The following is a 16,455-nucleotide window of genomic DNA, read 5'->3' on the forward strand; positions in this document are numbered from 1 at the left end:
GATTTGAGCTTTATGTTATCCTTGTTTGACTCTTTCCACATTCTCATATGCCATTTTAACTGGAACCATTACCTGCCTACAAATGCTGAGAACAAACGCTCGGAAACGCCCAAAACCGTTGTTCATCATCATTAGTTTTTGGAAAGTCCATTTATGTGGAACAGGTAAATGATTTCGATAATTTAATGGTCAAGTGTAACCTTCCGTACAAATAAACCGATAAGCTATATGGATGTTTCCAGTCTCTGTGTCTCTCTGTGAATGGGATTCTAATTTCAACTGTATCCGCTGCTGCAATTTTCAGACAAAAGCACACAGGCAGTTGACAGCATCCAATTCTAAAATCCAACCGTTGCCTCATTGTGTGTATATATATGCTTTACATATATACTCGGCAGTGAAGATTTTCCTATGGCTACAGCAGTTTTACCATGCTGGACACATTCATTTAATGGATGTGACCCAAATGCAGGTCGTCCTCATCAGTGTCACAAGCTGCTTCAATTCCCCGCCCATGGAAGGCAGAGGAATTCTCCGGTCTGAAGGAAAAAGAATTACTACTGCAATATCAGACATCAATACGTGTTCTAGTAAGTATCATTCCTCTTCTGACCACTAAAATGTAAGGCTTCGAAGGGGATTGATTAATTCTGTATATGTATACTATGCACCCATTCACCATTAGCTGTTTTATATGCCCTTGGAAACGTCTCTTTTAGAACCTAAACCATACACAATTTATAGACATCAGTTCATTTTATAGACACAGAGTGGAGGATACCTCGTACCTCTGAATGAATCGGGTATGGGGTTCACTGGCTTTGATTGTTGCTGTGTGGTGAATGAACGTATATACAATGTGTATCAGCACTTGTTTCTTTAATGTAGTTCATCTGTAGGTGGTGGGTGGATTACCAGGTATCACCGGCAAAATGTTGTGAGCATATTTACCACAAAATCCGTTAAAAATACCAAATTCTTTATACATGGCAGAGAAGAAAGTATATGGCATGGAGTGTGGAGCAGCAGATATATCGGCGATCAACATACTCTCAACATGCGTTAAGAAAATTGAAAAATGAACCTGCTATGAATCAGACCCGGGAACCCCCGCTCAACCACTGAGCTACATTTTCCTTTATGACGAGCAACCTTAAAAATTAATCGTTCATCCTGACTTGTGGATTTCGATGTCGAACACCCCTCCTCAAGCCACACTTTGGCCAAGGTCTCCTAACCGACCTTGGGCTAACCTGTCTCTGATACCACATTGAAAACTGGAAAAGCTAGACATTGAGCCCAGGACTTGCCCCTGGCCATTGGGCTGCTCTGCCACAGAGGTATATGTTGTTTTGCAGAGGGTAATTATAAACACCATATAAATTTTAAAAACTATGCAGTAAGTCAATGATTGACTCACTCTCTTTACATCGTGTCTCTTGGATGAGAATAAAGTGATATTCAATAAATAAAATGAAAATGCAATTAACTAATCACTAAATAGTGCTCAATATTTACCCTTCCCGAAAGGCATTCTCAATGATTTCAACCTATGTTACCAGAAACAAGGGCACCCTCAATGGTTTCAACCTATGTTACCTGAAACAAGAAACAGGAGGAATGAGAAATAGAGTTTGGAGGTTCCACATACAACAAATGAGGGGATGAGAATAAAGTGATATTCAATGGACAACAATCACTACATGGTGCTTAATATTTACTCTTCCCCAAAGGCACCACGGGAGGAATGAGAAAAGGAGTTTGGAGGTTCCGCACACAACAAATGAGGGGAGAGTAAAAACAACAACACTGAAGATGAAGACAAATGGGGAAATCATGGAGCCCAAATACCATTTCTTTGGTGCACTTTTCTTTATTTCTATGGTAAATTTAATTAGAAGAAATCATTTGACATCAACTTTCATCTTTATTTTTTTTATACAGTGGGAAAATTATCATAACTCAGTTGTCAAACCAGCAGTGGGAACAGCCATTACTGGCTATTATCCATGAATGCAGACTGACTCATCACTGTTATTTAAGGAAAATCACACGACCTGGAATTACCTGCTGGTTGTCCGTAAGGGGGTAGACTTTCACCCAGGCCAGATGCCTCTGGGTCTTGGGTTGTTAACCTGTTTGGAAGATGAACTCTTAACCCAGCAAAAACAGTTTTAGGGCATACTTTAGGCCCCCATTCATCGTTAACATACATGAAACAAGGATCTCCTATTTAAATTGAAAGTTCGATATTAATATAACATGGAAAAAGTTGTATTAATTTGCCAGTCTAGTGAACCAAAATACAGTCTAGGTTGCCAACTGGGTCTTGATTGGTGGGTCAAGCAGGTATGCTTAGTTGGTGAAACAGGTTGTAAACAATGCTTCCGTTAATTTGTATGCCAAGAGGTATTTAATATAACCAAAAACTCCTATCAAGTCCTCCTTTAGTAAGGCCTAATATCCTAAATATCTGACAATTTGGGTTTCTCTTCCTATATATCTGATAATTTGGGTTTCTCTTCCACCGAAAACAAAATTATAGAATTCCAACTGCTTTACACAGAGAAAGCGAGAAACCAAGAACCCACTTCACAAACTGTAGTTGATGAGAAGTAATCAACAGGACCAGATTGAAATATCAATTATAGAAACAATTGGGAAGAGGCTAATCAAATGCCATGATAATTGAAAATTTATCATGAAATTACACATAAAAAATCTTTTCATCCGTACCTTGAACTGCAATTTGTGTTGTGGGTATAGAGCAGACCCAGAATTGAAGTCAATTTACTGTGGAATTGAATTTCCGGGCTTGAAAATGACATAAGTCCCAAGGCAAATGACTGAAAATTATTTCCGGTATTTAAAAATTCAAAAACGGCCCTAAGAAACGAAAACGGTTTCATGAAAAATGGTTTCAGGCCTTCACCTTCAGAAATGGGAACGGCTGTAGAAAACTCTGTTTTTTGTTCCGTTGCCGTTTGTGGACTGTTTTTTGAAGAGAAATGAAGGCAGCAGTTCCGTTTCTGGTACAACAGGTTCCACCTTGAAATGTGGGAGGTTCCTACGGGGGCTGATTTCAGATGTATCTGGTAACTCTAGAGAGAAGGCATTACTAACATAGGCACAAGTGGGTTACCAGGTGAGATATCAAAAACTGTACACCATATGTCCTATCCGAGATATCCAGACATGGAAACACTACACGTCCTATGATTTATAAGTTTATGACACGAACAACTTAGATTTCTGGCCTCATGCAGAACCCCACGCTGACTGCACTATTCGTTTTCGCTCATTACTTGCAATAATTCATAATGGGTACAAACACCACAAATATGCAACCAATCTAAATGATATCAAAATAAGATATACACATCAAATAAATTGATTCAGCACTGTGGTTATTAACTGTCAGTTGAATGCAAGCCCTGTAACTTCTGCATCTTGTATCAACATAACTGGCTTTCAAATAATCATGTCAAAGCAAATCATTTGTACTTGTAATTCACTATTCATATAGTAAACCCTACTAATTCTACCAACCGTTAAATATTATTTTACAGGGAACAGTCACCAAGAAGTTGAAAATCTCCCAATGGTTTAGTCTTATACATCTAAAATCACACTTGGGAATGATGCCTGTATCTTCTTAAAGCCTAAAGGACTTTAACCAAATAATTTTAAACAAGGCTGTTTTGTCTTTTCATTTTCTATGGTACTCTGAAACATTCTGACTCGGGAATAAATATTCTTTTTATCCACTTTCTAGTTTCTACTGCATATTTTTCATAGACTTTTTATTTTTCTCACCTGGATCATGCATACCTAGTGACTATGGTTGGGCTTTCAGAGGACGCCCGTTTACCTACTATATACATGATTGAGTCCCTGTAGTATCCGTGTCTTCCCTTCCTACCATGATACCATCAATTTCCTCGAGAAGGTCCATCTCATGGCAGCATTTTGTACTGCAGCTGGCCTGGATGGCCTGTATTTTGTAAGTGCAGGCTTCTATATGTCCAGTAATAAGATTAGCTACGGTAACAAATATCATACCCAACTCTTTAGGAAGCATTCTGTCATTTGTATTCTTGTTCTTGTGAGTATGTAATGTGTAATGAATAAACTCAACAATTCACATTTTAGTAATGAGTCACCAAATACGAGAATGGTCCTTAGGAATGTAGTATCAATCACCATAGGGGCTCATTAGTGTTAGGTTAAATCTGACTCGATGAAAGAGTCAAGGTTCTTAGGTCAACAGTGATTGTTTTGAACACATGGTTTTGGTAACCCGTTTTATTTGAGCCCGTGATTTACATGTGATGAATCCTTTAAAAGGTTGGGGATACTCCATTGTAATGGGATACAGTTGAGTGGAAGGTTCACTTGGCTGGGTTGGCCGGGTTTGGCTAAGGAATAATAGGTCTATTAATTGGTTTTTCCGAGATAAAGCTCACGAGTTTTATGTGTTGTTATTGATATGATTATTTTCTCTCACATTTTTCTCTATCCTTTTAACATGTTAGCAGGTCTTTTGAAGGTAGCTCACAAGACAAGAACTAGACCTAGGACAACAATATGAGGTATGGCCCACTGTCACCACAACCACTACCTCCTGCTCTTTTGAAATGCCCTCTTCTAATTAATTGCCCAAGGGAGAATGAACTAGCCTATCCAAACCCATAGGCTATAGTCAATTATTATTCAATGTTATTGGGGTAACATTGGGTAAATTGGGGTAATTGGAAGTAAACTTGTGAAAGAAGCCAAAAATGGGGCAAGTGGAAGTAAACTTGTTAGACCTTCAAATTAAAATTAGAATGAGAGACCCCAAAGGGAATCTATAAATAAGAGAGAGGAGAATCATTCTTCTCATCATGGTTGTTGGATATTTCTGTTTTGTGAGCTAAGGCTCCTGAGGGTTTTAAGACCCCTTTTATTTTTTATTGGTTTCAGTAGTGAAAGATTCCACCCTAGCCAATACCTCTCTTTATTATGTTTGGCATAATTTTATGAGACATTTTTCATCTGGTTTGGCAAGTAAGGGAAGGTTTTTGTGAATTATTTGGTTTGAGGAACAAATTTTTGATAGCGAGGTAGTTTGAGGCACTTGTTTGAGCAACGAAATACTACCAAACCTCCATCTGGGACAAATTTCCTTCTAACACTTGTCTGTGTCATCAAGACCTAGCTAAGGCAGTTCTAAGGCAGTGAAGCCCTCTTCTAAGCTGTAAGCAGTGCATTTTGTGGCTTTGAGGATTGGATGAGGCAATTCTAGGGAAATGAAGCCCTCAACTTGGTAGTTGGTAACTGTTCTAAGGGCATGTAAGGCCCTAAACAAACCTGAATCCCTTACCGTGCATGCGATCTGCCTTAGAAATGCCCCTTGTGGTAGTGGATTTGTCAAAAAAGAGAAAACATGGGGCAACGAAGAAGCTGTAAGATAGTACTCGAGGCAACATCCCTATTGGAGTAATTTTTGTGGCAAACAAGGCAATGAAGCCTTATTTGAAGCAATGGAGGCCTCAGAGGGTATCTTCTCACAATAGCGTGCTCCATCTAGAGTGAGCCTGAGAAGCGAGGGAGCCTATCCTATGATTTTTGACTCTGGTCTAAGCACTTCTTAGGACAACAACTCGTCTCTAGGTTAAATTCAAACACAGTTTGTGGAGACAGGCTGGATAAGGCAAGTTTGAGCAAGTAGCATAACAACAAGGCCTAGGATAGCAAGGCAATGAAGTTTTAAGCTGTAACACCCTCCTCCCACATCTACCCAAGTAACCGGCCAACCGGGGTAAACGTGCGAAGATAGGCTACTATGAACAGATTCAACCTCCTATGTGACCTTAAGGAAATGGAATCGACGGAAACACAACATACATACCTTCCACATCAGCTACAGGACCCCTGAGAACCATCCCAATACTTCAGGTAGCTTGCCCCTGGGTCCCACTGAAGTTTTTGACCACTTGACCTCTGGACGCTCTCATGTTATAGGCTTGCCAACATCCAGGAGGCTCTAGATGCTCTCATGCTATAGGCATGCCAGCATCCAGGGACTATTTTGTCTAGTTCTATGCCAGCGTCCCTAGGATTTAAGCCACTTTTTCAGGCCCAGAACCCAGGTCACTACCCAGAATTGAATGAAATCTTCAGAACAATAAAATAACAGGGAAACAATGATGCAAAAGCAAATAGTTGAACAAGCTCTTAACCAGACCCCTACTAGCCATGACATACATTTCATCAAACATATCACAAATATGTAATCTACATGTGTAAACAACAAATTTAAGCATAGGGATCTCATACTTATCTGAGAATCGCTAAGAACCATTGTTCCCTCTTATCATTTGCTGCATTATCATCTATTAGGTCATAGATACATTGCCCATTCATTTGTGAGTAAAAAGATGATGAGAGCCATACATAGCCATTGTCATAAAATACATATATAACCAACATAATAGCAGCAAAAATACCAATGAAATCACAACCATATGATCCACATATAATTCAATATAATACTCATAAAAATACAAAGAGAAATAACTTTTCATTAATGATGCAAAATCCAAACCTGGAATGGGACTACCACGTTCCACCCGACCATAGAATGGCTGAGCCAAATCTCTCTTCAGCCATTCACCCCCATGCCATATTCCAAGCATGAATGTGGGACTCAAACCAAAAGAACCAACCAGGGCATACCGAGGCTAAACCACCTCACCCTCATCAATAGAAACCAGGCTTTACCATAATCCATCTCGGATCACTAGGCCAACACAATAAACATGTCATAATAGGCTTTACCATGATCTCCACCTGATCACTAGGCCAAACAAGCATGGATGCCACCAGATTTATCCACCTACATTGTGAGGATTTTTCCTGTCTCCTAGTCTCTCAGGGTTTACCGCAATCCAACCCCAGATCACTAGGCCCTAAATCGAGACCCACTCTCCAAGCTTTACCGCATATCCCAAACCTGGGATTACTAGGCCCAACGGAGAGCAAACCACCTCTTGGCTTTATCGTATATCCTGCCATTCACTGGCAACGATTCCTAGGCCCACCCGACGCAACACAATCCTGGCTTTACCGCAATCCATTGTCTGCTCAAGGGTCACTAGGCCAGTGGCTTTATCGTGATCCATAGTCCGGTTCAGGGACCACTAGGCCATGTGCTCTATCATTCGGAGATCCACCTCACTCAACTTCGAATCCATTCGACAATCCAGTTCAACCAAAACATGAGAACCCTGTGAAAATTCCTGAATCTAACACATCAGAAACCCCCACTTCAATTACTTGTTTACAATATCCTACTTGTTCTTTGCATTAACAAGTAATTTAATTTCATAAACATCGAAGTAAACACTATTGCAACCTTCACAGATATATAGATCATGCATTGAAATAAATAAAAACAATAACACAAGGGACACCGTTATTTTTGGATAATTGTCCCCAGAAAAACCCAATTCGGGAAAACCGGTGCAGCATATAGAGGGTTTGTATTATTAAGCAGATTCGTGAATACAACTAGGGTGCCAGAAATGGTTCACCGAATAGAGAATATCCTTGGCAGTAGTACCTCTATCCGGAGATAGATATTCTGGCAAATCAGCAATCGGATGATCAAACCCCACAGCGACTCCGATCGTTCCCTATGCTGGACAACGAAAGCTGCTCCAAGCACTGTTCTGGAATTGCGTCACTGCTCCAACAGCTGCATCACCCTTTCCTGGCTCAGAATCTGTTGATTTGCTTCCAGTCTGCCCCCACAGAATCTCCGCAGCGTTGCCTCATAGGCCCAGCGTCAACCCCTACGGCTTCTGCGTCACCTGCGTCAGCCTTTTGCATCCTCTGTGTCAACTCTTCGACCTATGTGTCAGCCCTTCTAGGGCCTGCACTGTCTCTCCTGGCCCTGTGCTACCTCTCTGCTATGTATTCTTCAACTTCGGATGAAAATCCCTTGCTGAACTGCTCCTCACTGCAACTGATCACTTGCTCGATCTCCTCAGCAAACCTCGCCCCAGAAAATCGAACTGACTGATCTCTTTTGGTGTATCTCCAACTAACCCTTAAGCCTCCTCTTATACTTTTTCTGTTGACGAATCAACCGCCGAGATTAAGTCCCTAATCAACGACTAAGATTAGAACTAACTTGATCCTCATCACATAGAATTTTCTCACCCATCTTTTATTAATACACATTAATATTTTTATTTTCCTAAGTTTAGACGTAGGAACCCATTAAAAATATTAATTATTTTAATAACTCCTCATCTGGGTGGAATTTCTCTAAATGATTTCTGGGTCTTGGAGATCTCATGTGCCTTAGCCTCTCCACCAATTTTCAAGACTAGAGCACATCCGATGCTACCCAAAATCAACAAACCCCATCACACCATGGCTATCCGGAAACGGCAAGGCTAGGCTGAAAACACTGTCACACCCAACAAAACCCATGCCATAACAGCAAAAGAACCACATGCAAAATATAGCAAGGAAAATACACATGCCAATTGATACTTGCAAAGAATACTATTGTAGCTACTTGATCTTGCCTTTCCCTGCTTGATCTTTGCCTCCTCTTGTCTTCTTTGCCTTTCTTGATCCAATGCCACAATGCTCCAAGAAAACTCTAAGTTTCCAAGAGTGAGAGAGAGAGAATAATGAGAGAGCTCCAAAACTGAACTAACAAAAGGTTACCAATTGATCCTCAGAAGCTTTTTTATTAATGAGGCCTCTATTTTCTTCATTTTCGATTATTTTCTTTCATTTTCCTCCTCACACGCAACCTGTGACCTTTCACCTTTCTTTTCTCTTAATTTCCATTATTTTCATAAATAAATGTGCCAAAAATGCCATTTTGCCTTTCTAAAGCCTTAACCATTGCCTTTGCCAATTTCCTGGGCCATAATAAACCAAATGAACACCCACTAGGATGTCTTGCCCAACATTCAACTTGGAATAAGAGTCCCATCAACCGTGGTTATTATTTTTAACTTTATTAACTTTTATTACATGAAATTTTCACCAGGGCTGTTACATAGGTAGTAGGCTAGTTAGTTGTTATTGATAGGGTAATTAGTGTTGTCAATGTTATTAAATTAATAAGTGTTGTACTACAAACCCTGCTAGTGTAACAAGTTACAACCTAGAAGTTAATATGTGGAAATTGTAAGTGGATGTGTACTATTGAAAACGTATGAAGATTATCTACTTGTTTACATTGTCGTGTAAGCATTGTCATCTTTGTTGAATTAGAAAGGAATGTTGTGATATTCTTCTAGACTCATTCTTCTACTTCAAACAACCACTAGATCACACGTATACATCAACAAAAATTAGATCCAATCCGTAGCCAATGTGAGAGGGAAACTCAACTCCTTTGTAAGACAATCACCTCTGCTAGTGCCCCAATGTGTATGGAGCCCATGCAACTTGTTCCACCACAATATTGCTCCTTGTTTGGTTGTTATAGCCCACACGAAGCCTAAACAATCTTTAGTTGACCCTGTGTCTCCTCCTTAGACCCCCATGTAGAATTCTTGTGCGAACGCTATGGCTAGAACCGGTCTGTGATGCAATCCCGGACCTTTGGTACACTGTTACGACTCTCCTGCATGTTTTCAGTTCCAACAACAGTCCAAATCTCTGTTGGCTCTCCCTCGTCACGTATCAGCCACGATTGGCTCCTACGCTCTCGATATAGTTCCCGCCACAACATCCAATACGCATAGGTGTGTCACACGACTTGCAACCTCACTTGTATTTTCTGGTCATCCCCGATAATCCTTTGATCAAACACACAACATTTAACATAGGTTCTGTAATAGTCTCACATAGGTTTGGATATCACGCCATACATATCAAATTGATGCACATGCTACCAACTTCATATTCTGTCATAGATCGCCTCGATACACTCACACACAGGTACAATGAGATGCTCAACTATAGGGGATACAAACCACTTAGTCCAACCGCATCATGTGAATCAATTCTTTATACATAGGTTCCATACATTACGCTAATTCAAGGCACAAATTAGAGGAACATTGCAATCACAGTCGCACAAAAAGGGGGATTTTCATCATACCATTATCATTGCACCAAATCGATAGATATTACAAACCAAGACACCTACAACTTTCACTCGTAGTCCATCCCATCACACACAATTACACATTAACAATTTTTCATTTTCCTGATTGTGGCCGAGTTGAGGAATATGTTCAAGGTGGTTTTTATATGTATTCTGGTTTCTTCATTGTTGATCGGCAAAGAGATACACCTGACAGTTGGATTTCAGAATACTTGATAGTAATTTGCGATCAAAACCGAAAAATTCTAATTGCACTTTCCACCATCATCACACTTGATTGCACCAGAGTAGAGAAGAGGGCACAATTACAATGACATTGCATCATATATGAGAAATACTCCTGTGCCCAAGGTACTTGACTCTATCACTGATTGACACCAATGTCCATCACAATGCCATGCACTTGATCAAAACAAATTTTCGCGCTAGGGTTTCAGCCTATATTAAATTTTCACTCTCTGGAAATAGATGATAGGCCTTCAATTGCTAAATCCCTCAGGCTGGCAGGAAAACCAACTCTGATACCACTGTAATATCTCAGATTATAAATTTGACAATTTTTTAATAAAATTGCCTAGAAATCATTACTGTATAGATTTTGCCAGAAACATTGATTAAATACAACAAATAATTTCTCGCCGCAAAATTTCTATAATAGAAATGTCACCATTTCATACAAGAAATACTAACTCAAATAAAACCTAGAAATGCCGCAACAAATAAACTCAACTTTATTTATTATAGAATAGGAACAAGGTTACGTGCCAATATAGTAGTTGAGATAATAGCTGAGAACACCTCCAAATATTTTGCTGCAATGCTAATCCTGATTTCCCAAGTTGCAACTGAAAATATGGCTCAATTTGAGGATTTGAATGACCCTCACTCTAATCTATAAATCTGCTTGAGATTTGCCTTCCAAATGTAGTTGAAAACAATATGTGCTCCTATGAATTTTGAATGAATTCACCAAGGGATGAGGTGGGGTTTCGTCAACTCTCACTGAATCACCAAAGGGTTTTTGTCTTGTGACCACTGAAGTTGAGAACCTGGTTCTCTAAACCTCACCAATAAGAAGATACGACAAATCCAAGATGTCACAAATGATCTCATCCTCTTGCTTTTACATGCTCGATAGATAGATCTCCAATCTTCTAGAAGTATTTTATTTTGATTATTTTAGTATTATTGTAGATGCTCCCCCTTGATGTCATCTAAGTGACTTTTAATTTAATTTAGTTTTACTCAAGTTACTCTTGGTCTTTTTCCTTCAATTAATCATTTTCCCCTTCTTTTATTTATTTAAGTGACTAATTAAAGTCATTTTTTAATCCGGTAAAATGGTAAATCGCCAACCATACTTTCTTTGGTTGTTGAAAGTCACTTTCATCATCCCATCCTATAGATGTTCTCGTTCTGGTTCCAACGAGCTATTACAATAAGGTGGTTTTGTTGCACACATTTTATCAAAGTTCCAAGGAAGTAGTTGTACAAAATTTTTCAAAGGATCAAGATCTACAGTCATCAGTTTTTGAGTCATTGTAAACCCATTCTGCAAAATTTGTAATATAAATGATGCTAGTAAGACCGTGTATGTATATAACAACCTAGGTAAGCCTATTATTTTGGCGACAAATTTCATGCTAAGAGGTTTTTCATCTCACTGATTCATTTGTGTTTCTAAACCCAAATGCTTGACAAAGTTTTTCTCTCCAGCCTCACCCCAAAGCTAGGATGGAATTTATTGTGAAAGTCTTAGGTGAGTCGTAGTGTTTTAGTCGAGTCTTCTGTAAAAGTGATTTGGGAATAATTTAAGTTAATTAGCTAAATTATTTTATTACAAGTCACTTGGTCTACTAGATCATATTGTGTTGCAGAATTGGGTGTGTATTTTGAGGGTCTATAATGAACAGGTATTCCCCCTTTGAGGGTTGAATTTTGTAAAATCTTATGTAAAAAACATTTTAGTGCATGGTCACTCATACTTAGACACCATGGCTAAAATATTTGAGGCTGAAAAAATAGTTAATCATCTCAAGTGTCAATTAATTAATATTTCTGACAAAAATAAAGTAAATCCTAAGCCAGAAAGTTAATTAATTAGAGTTAAAAAATTAAAATGCTAGAGAAATTAGATTCTCCAAGTGGAAAAATTCGTGGGTCTTAAAGAAATTAATTTTTGGAGGTCCTCCACCAAGGGAATATTAAAACTTCAAGAAAAATTGGACCCTTGGGCCTTGGCGGTCAAGTCAAAGTCACATTTTTGAGGAAATTAACTCAAAATAATTATTTTTGAGCTAATAAAAAATGGTTTTAATGAGAAATTCGAAAATTCCTCAATAATAATTATTTCAACGACAGAGATTAAAATATCATAAAAAATTTATGAACGACCTATATTATTTTGATGGGGATCAAGCCAATTAGCTGTTATTTTCCACTTGGAGGATTTATCTATAAATTAGAGGTCATTTGTGTCTCAAGTCATCTGATATTTGGCTAATGTAACTCTGTAAAAACTGATGTAAGGCTACTGTCCTACTGGGAATGTTTTGAATAATCATAATAAAAGACTTTGGGGTGCAGTTCATGGTGTCTCTGTTCTACTGATTTGTGGTATGTGCTGGGTACAGGCATTCCTATGTTGTGCTTTAATATTTTATTAAATTCTTAATTCAGTGTAGATGAAAGGGACATTCTATTGATAACTTTTGGGCTTATCTTAGGTGATCTGATTCATTATTGTTCTAACAATTTATTCTTGAGAAATTATATAGTGTTTGCAGGTTCCCCAACCCTTGGGCTCCAAATTCACAAACTGTGGGCACAGGCTGACTATGTTTGGACCTTGAGTATTTTATATGGTTTTCTAAGTTCGCCAAGGATGTAGTTTGGCATTTATTTTTTCGAAATACATTTAGCCATTGTCAAAATTTACAAAAACAATTATTTCTCAAATTTTCTCTAAGAATTGTACACTTGTATATTTTGTAAATATAATTTGTATAATGTAATTGTAAATTATAATAGCATTGTACCCTTTCTCAATTTAGCTTGAGGGATTCAGTACCTTTCTATCGGTTAACACTGTGACCTTGCAGTCGTTAGAGCCACAGCCTCTGCAGCGCCGAAGTCATCAGGTGGTTGGAACATAGGGGAGGTATCGTTAATTAAGCCATTGCTTGCTTCCCATTGGCTTCCATTCCACAACCTACTCTGAACATTGGTTTCAAAACAGTTAAGAGGAAGGTCTTACTTAGAATAGGCATATAATTGTAACCAAGATTCTTGTGCCACACCTAGGTCTTAGGATTTGCATAGCATACAGGTTAGTGAAGCATCTAAGCAACGATTGTCCATCCGCGGTTACTTGGTCTTTAATTGATAATAAGCAAGAAGTTGACTCCATAAGGCACTGGCCTCACATTTGAATTTGCTCAAATCCTTAAATCTTGCTCAAATTAACCAAGTAGCTAGGCCACTCAATCATGGACTTGTAGGTTACCAACTTGTCCTCTATCTTCACATTTCCATTGGGACTAGCCCCCATAGCCTACTATTGGGAGACAACTAGAACGAAGAGGTCAGGGATCAAAGTGATAACCCCCGACCTGAGTCATTGTCACAATGCCTGTACAATCTGAGCAACAATAGGTCCATCAAATATTCCTCCCAGAATGCCACATTAAGCATAAATAATTAAATTAGGTTTAATAATAACCTTGTTTTATGGGAATTATCAGAATGCAATGGAACCAAAAGCAAGTTGTGCAAAATTGATGATGGAATATGCCAAGTGAACGCCATCGAACCCCTTAAAGCTTCTCAAAAGCCCTCCTGGACCTCTGATGACATAATTCTACCCATGTGACCTAGCCATCATGTACCCTGGAAATCCATCCTGGCTGTACTATAGAGGAAAATGAAAATGAGGACATTACAAAATAATTATAATAATTCAAAATAAATTTAGGAGCTAAATAAATAAATAATACATCATCTTATGGATCAACAACAACGTCAATTTGGTCTAGCTTAGTGGATTTGGTTGGAAAAAGATGGATTTCGTCTGTGCTAGGGTTTTGCCTGTATGCTTCATGGATTTTGTCTCGGATGCCATGTTCTGGTCCTTGGATGGTCCCCTTGGTGACTTTGGCGACGAGGCATCAGGTCCCTGGTGTGATTACATGCTTGGTGGAGGTTGTGTTGATCCCCCTCACGCGAAGGTGCGAATTGGACTATGGCATCCCGTGTTCAAGGAGTACACAGAGGTAGGGATTTCAACTCTGTGGTGACTTACAACTATGGGGGTTCTGTTGAAGAATCTAGGGAAATTTAACATTAATGATTCTTCCTTCTATGATAACTGCTTGTGATGTCTTTTGCTTACTTGAGTTAACTTCTTTATGTTAGTGTGTTCTTCAATCATCAAATGGTTATCAAAACAAGAAGATCAACAAAACACAAGTACACAAGATGTAGGCTCCAAGCCAGGGCAAAACCTCTCCTTTTGAGAGGAAAACCTTTCAATCTCTTCTTATAGATATTTAATTGACGAATACCAAGACCCTTGACAAAGATACTTGACACAAGTTTACCTTCAAGACACTTGTCACTATCTCATGTACTCTTCGGCCTTCATATCACAGTCTTCCTTCTTTGCACTGTATCACTTCAGTCCTTCTCCTTCGCACTATTATGTCACTGTCACTTGGAGATTCTCGGTCTCCTTTTTCTTCGCAGTCCTATACATAGTCCTCGGCTTCCACTGATCTCTTCCTTCAGTCCAAGAGAGCCTCTTTGACTTCAGTGTTTTGTTCAATGATTCATATAACCCTTAACTGTAATAACACTGTCTTGTGACAGCCTTCGGTCCTTCGCTAATGTGACGATGATAAAACAGACTTAGCCCGAGAACTTCTTGAGATATGTACACACTTCCTTACTCACTGTAAAACTCCTTCTCTTCTTTGCTGTTGGATCAGAGACGTCCAAGATTAATTGTCATCTATGTCACATGGTTCGGGTTCGAATTTGAGTTCGATAACGATTAAGTTTGATTAGAATTCGAATTTTCTGATGAGGTTCATATGAGGTTCGACATTAAGTTCGACTATACATATTTTTCAACACACATATATCTATATATATATATATATCTATATATATGACATAAAATAATAAAAAATCAAAATCAATCAATAAAGCTATATATGAGTAGCAGTGAGCATCCACGAGTCACAAATCACGACCACTATTCACTTCACACTCTGGGCAACGGGGACAAGCAACATCTAGAAATTGAATTCATGAAATTGCAGACAATACAACACGCAATGGCAACACTGAGCACAATAGAGAGAGTACATTCAAACTGAAGTTGGCTTGTGAAAATCTATCGAAAACCATGGTAAATAAAGCCAAACTAGTGGCCACCATGGAAAACTAAGTGGCGGTAAGCGAAACAAGAGAAAACCATATGCTGCCCATGGTTTTTCTCATAAACCTTAGAACAACTGACAAACACAACTCAAACTCAACCTCAAACGACAAAAAAATTTAAAATAAAATAAAATTCGGCTTCAGGTTTGTCTTTAGGTTTGAATTCGCTGAGGTTCGAATTTGAGGTTCGACTATCAGGTTCGCCGAACCTGACAGATTTTTTTGTTTTTTGGGTTCGCCAAATTTCGAACCTCAAGGTTCAAATTCGGTGAACCCTGTGACATAGATTGTCGTTTATGAGGTGAGGTCACTCCATATATATAGTGACTTATGTTTGCAATTTAGGCCGACATGAGATCCTGGAATTAAGCTGACATTTTTTGTTGATTTTTGGTAGCATCGGATGTGCTCTAGCCATGAAACTTGGTGGAGAGGCTAAGGCATATAAGATCTCCAAGACTCAGAAATCGTTTAGAGAAATTCCACCCGGATGAAGAGATATTAAAATAATTAATATTTTAATGGGTTCCTAAGTCTAAACTTAGGAAAATAAAAATATTAATATGTATTAATATAAAATGGGTGAGAAAGTTCTAAATGACGAGGATCAAGCCAGTTCTAATCTTACCCGTTGATTAGGGACTTAATCTCGGCCGTTGAATCGTCAACAGGAAAAGTATAAGAGGAGGCTTGAGGGTCAGTTGGAGACACACCAAGAGAGATTAGTCCGTTCGATTTTTTGGGGTGAGGTTTGCTGAGGAAATCGAGCAAGTGGTTAGTTGCAATGAGTTGCAGTTCAACAAGAGGCTGAAGAATACATAGTAGAGAGGCAACGAAGTGCCAGGAGAGACAACGCAAGCCTAGGAGGGCTGACGCAGAGGTCGTAG

At 38.8% G+C, this 16,455-nt stretch overlaps 1 protein-coding gene across 1 annotated transcript in view; it reads left to right on the top strand.

The window, feature by feature from the left end:
• The first annotated feature begins 540 nt into the window (after positions 1-540).
• Positions 541-16,455, top strand: part of APX6 (ascorbate peroxidase 6) — a 320,621-nt gene continuing 304,706 nt past the window's right edge. The window contains exon 1 of the mRNA XM_089378865.1: positions 541-590. The gene's annotated coding sequence lies outside the window, so the exon portion shown is untranslated. The remainder of the gene's footprint in view (positions 591-16,455) is intronic.

This window comes from Pinus tabuliformis, chromosome J, assembly GCF_031772625.1.
Source record: "Pinus tabuliformis cultivar Carrire ecotype Pingquan chromosome J, CPIR1, whole genome shotgun sequence".
Classification (NCBI taxonomy): domain Eukaryota; kingdom Viridiplantae; phylum Streptophyta; class Pinopsida; order Pinales; family Pinaceae; genus Pinus; species Pinus tabuliformis.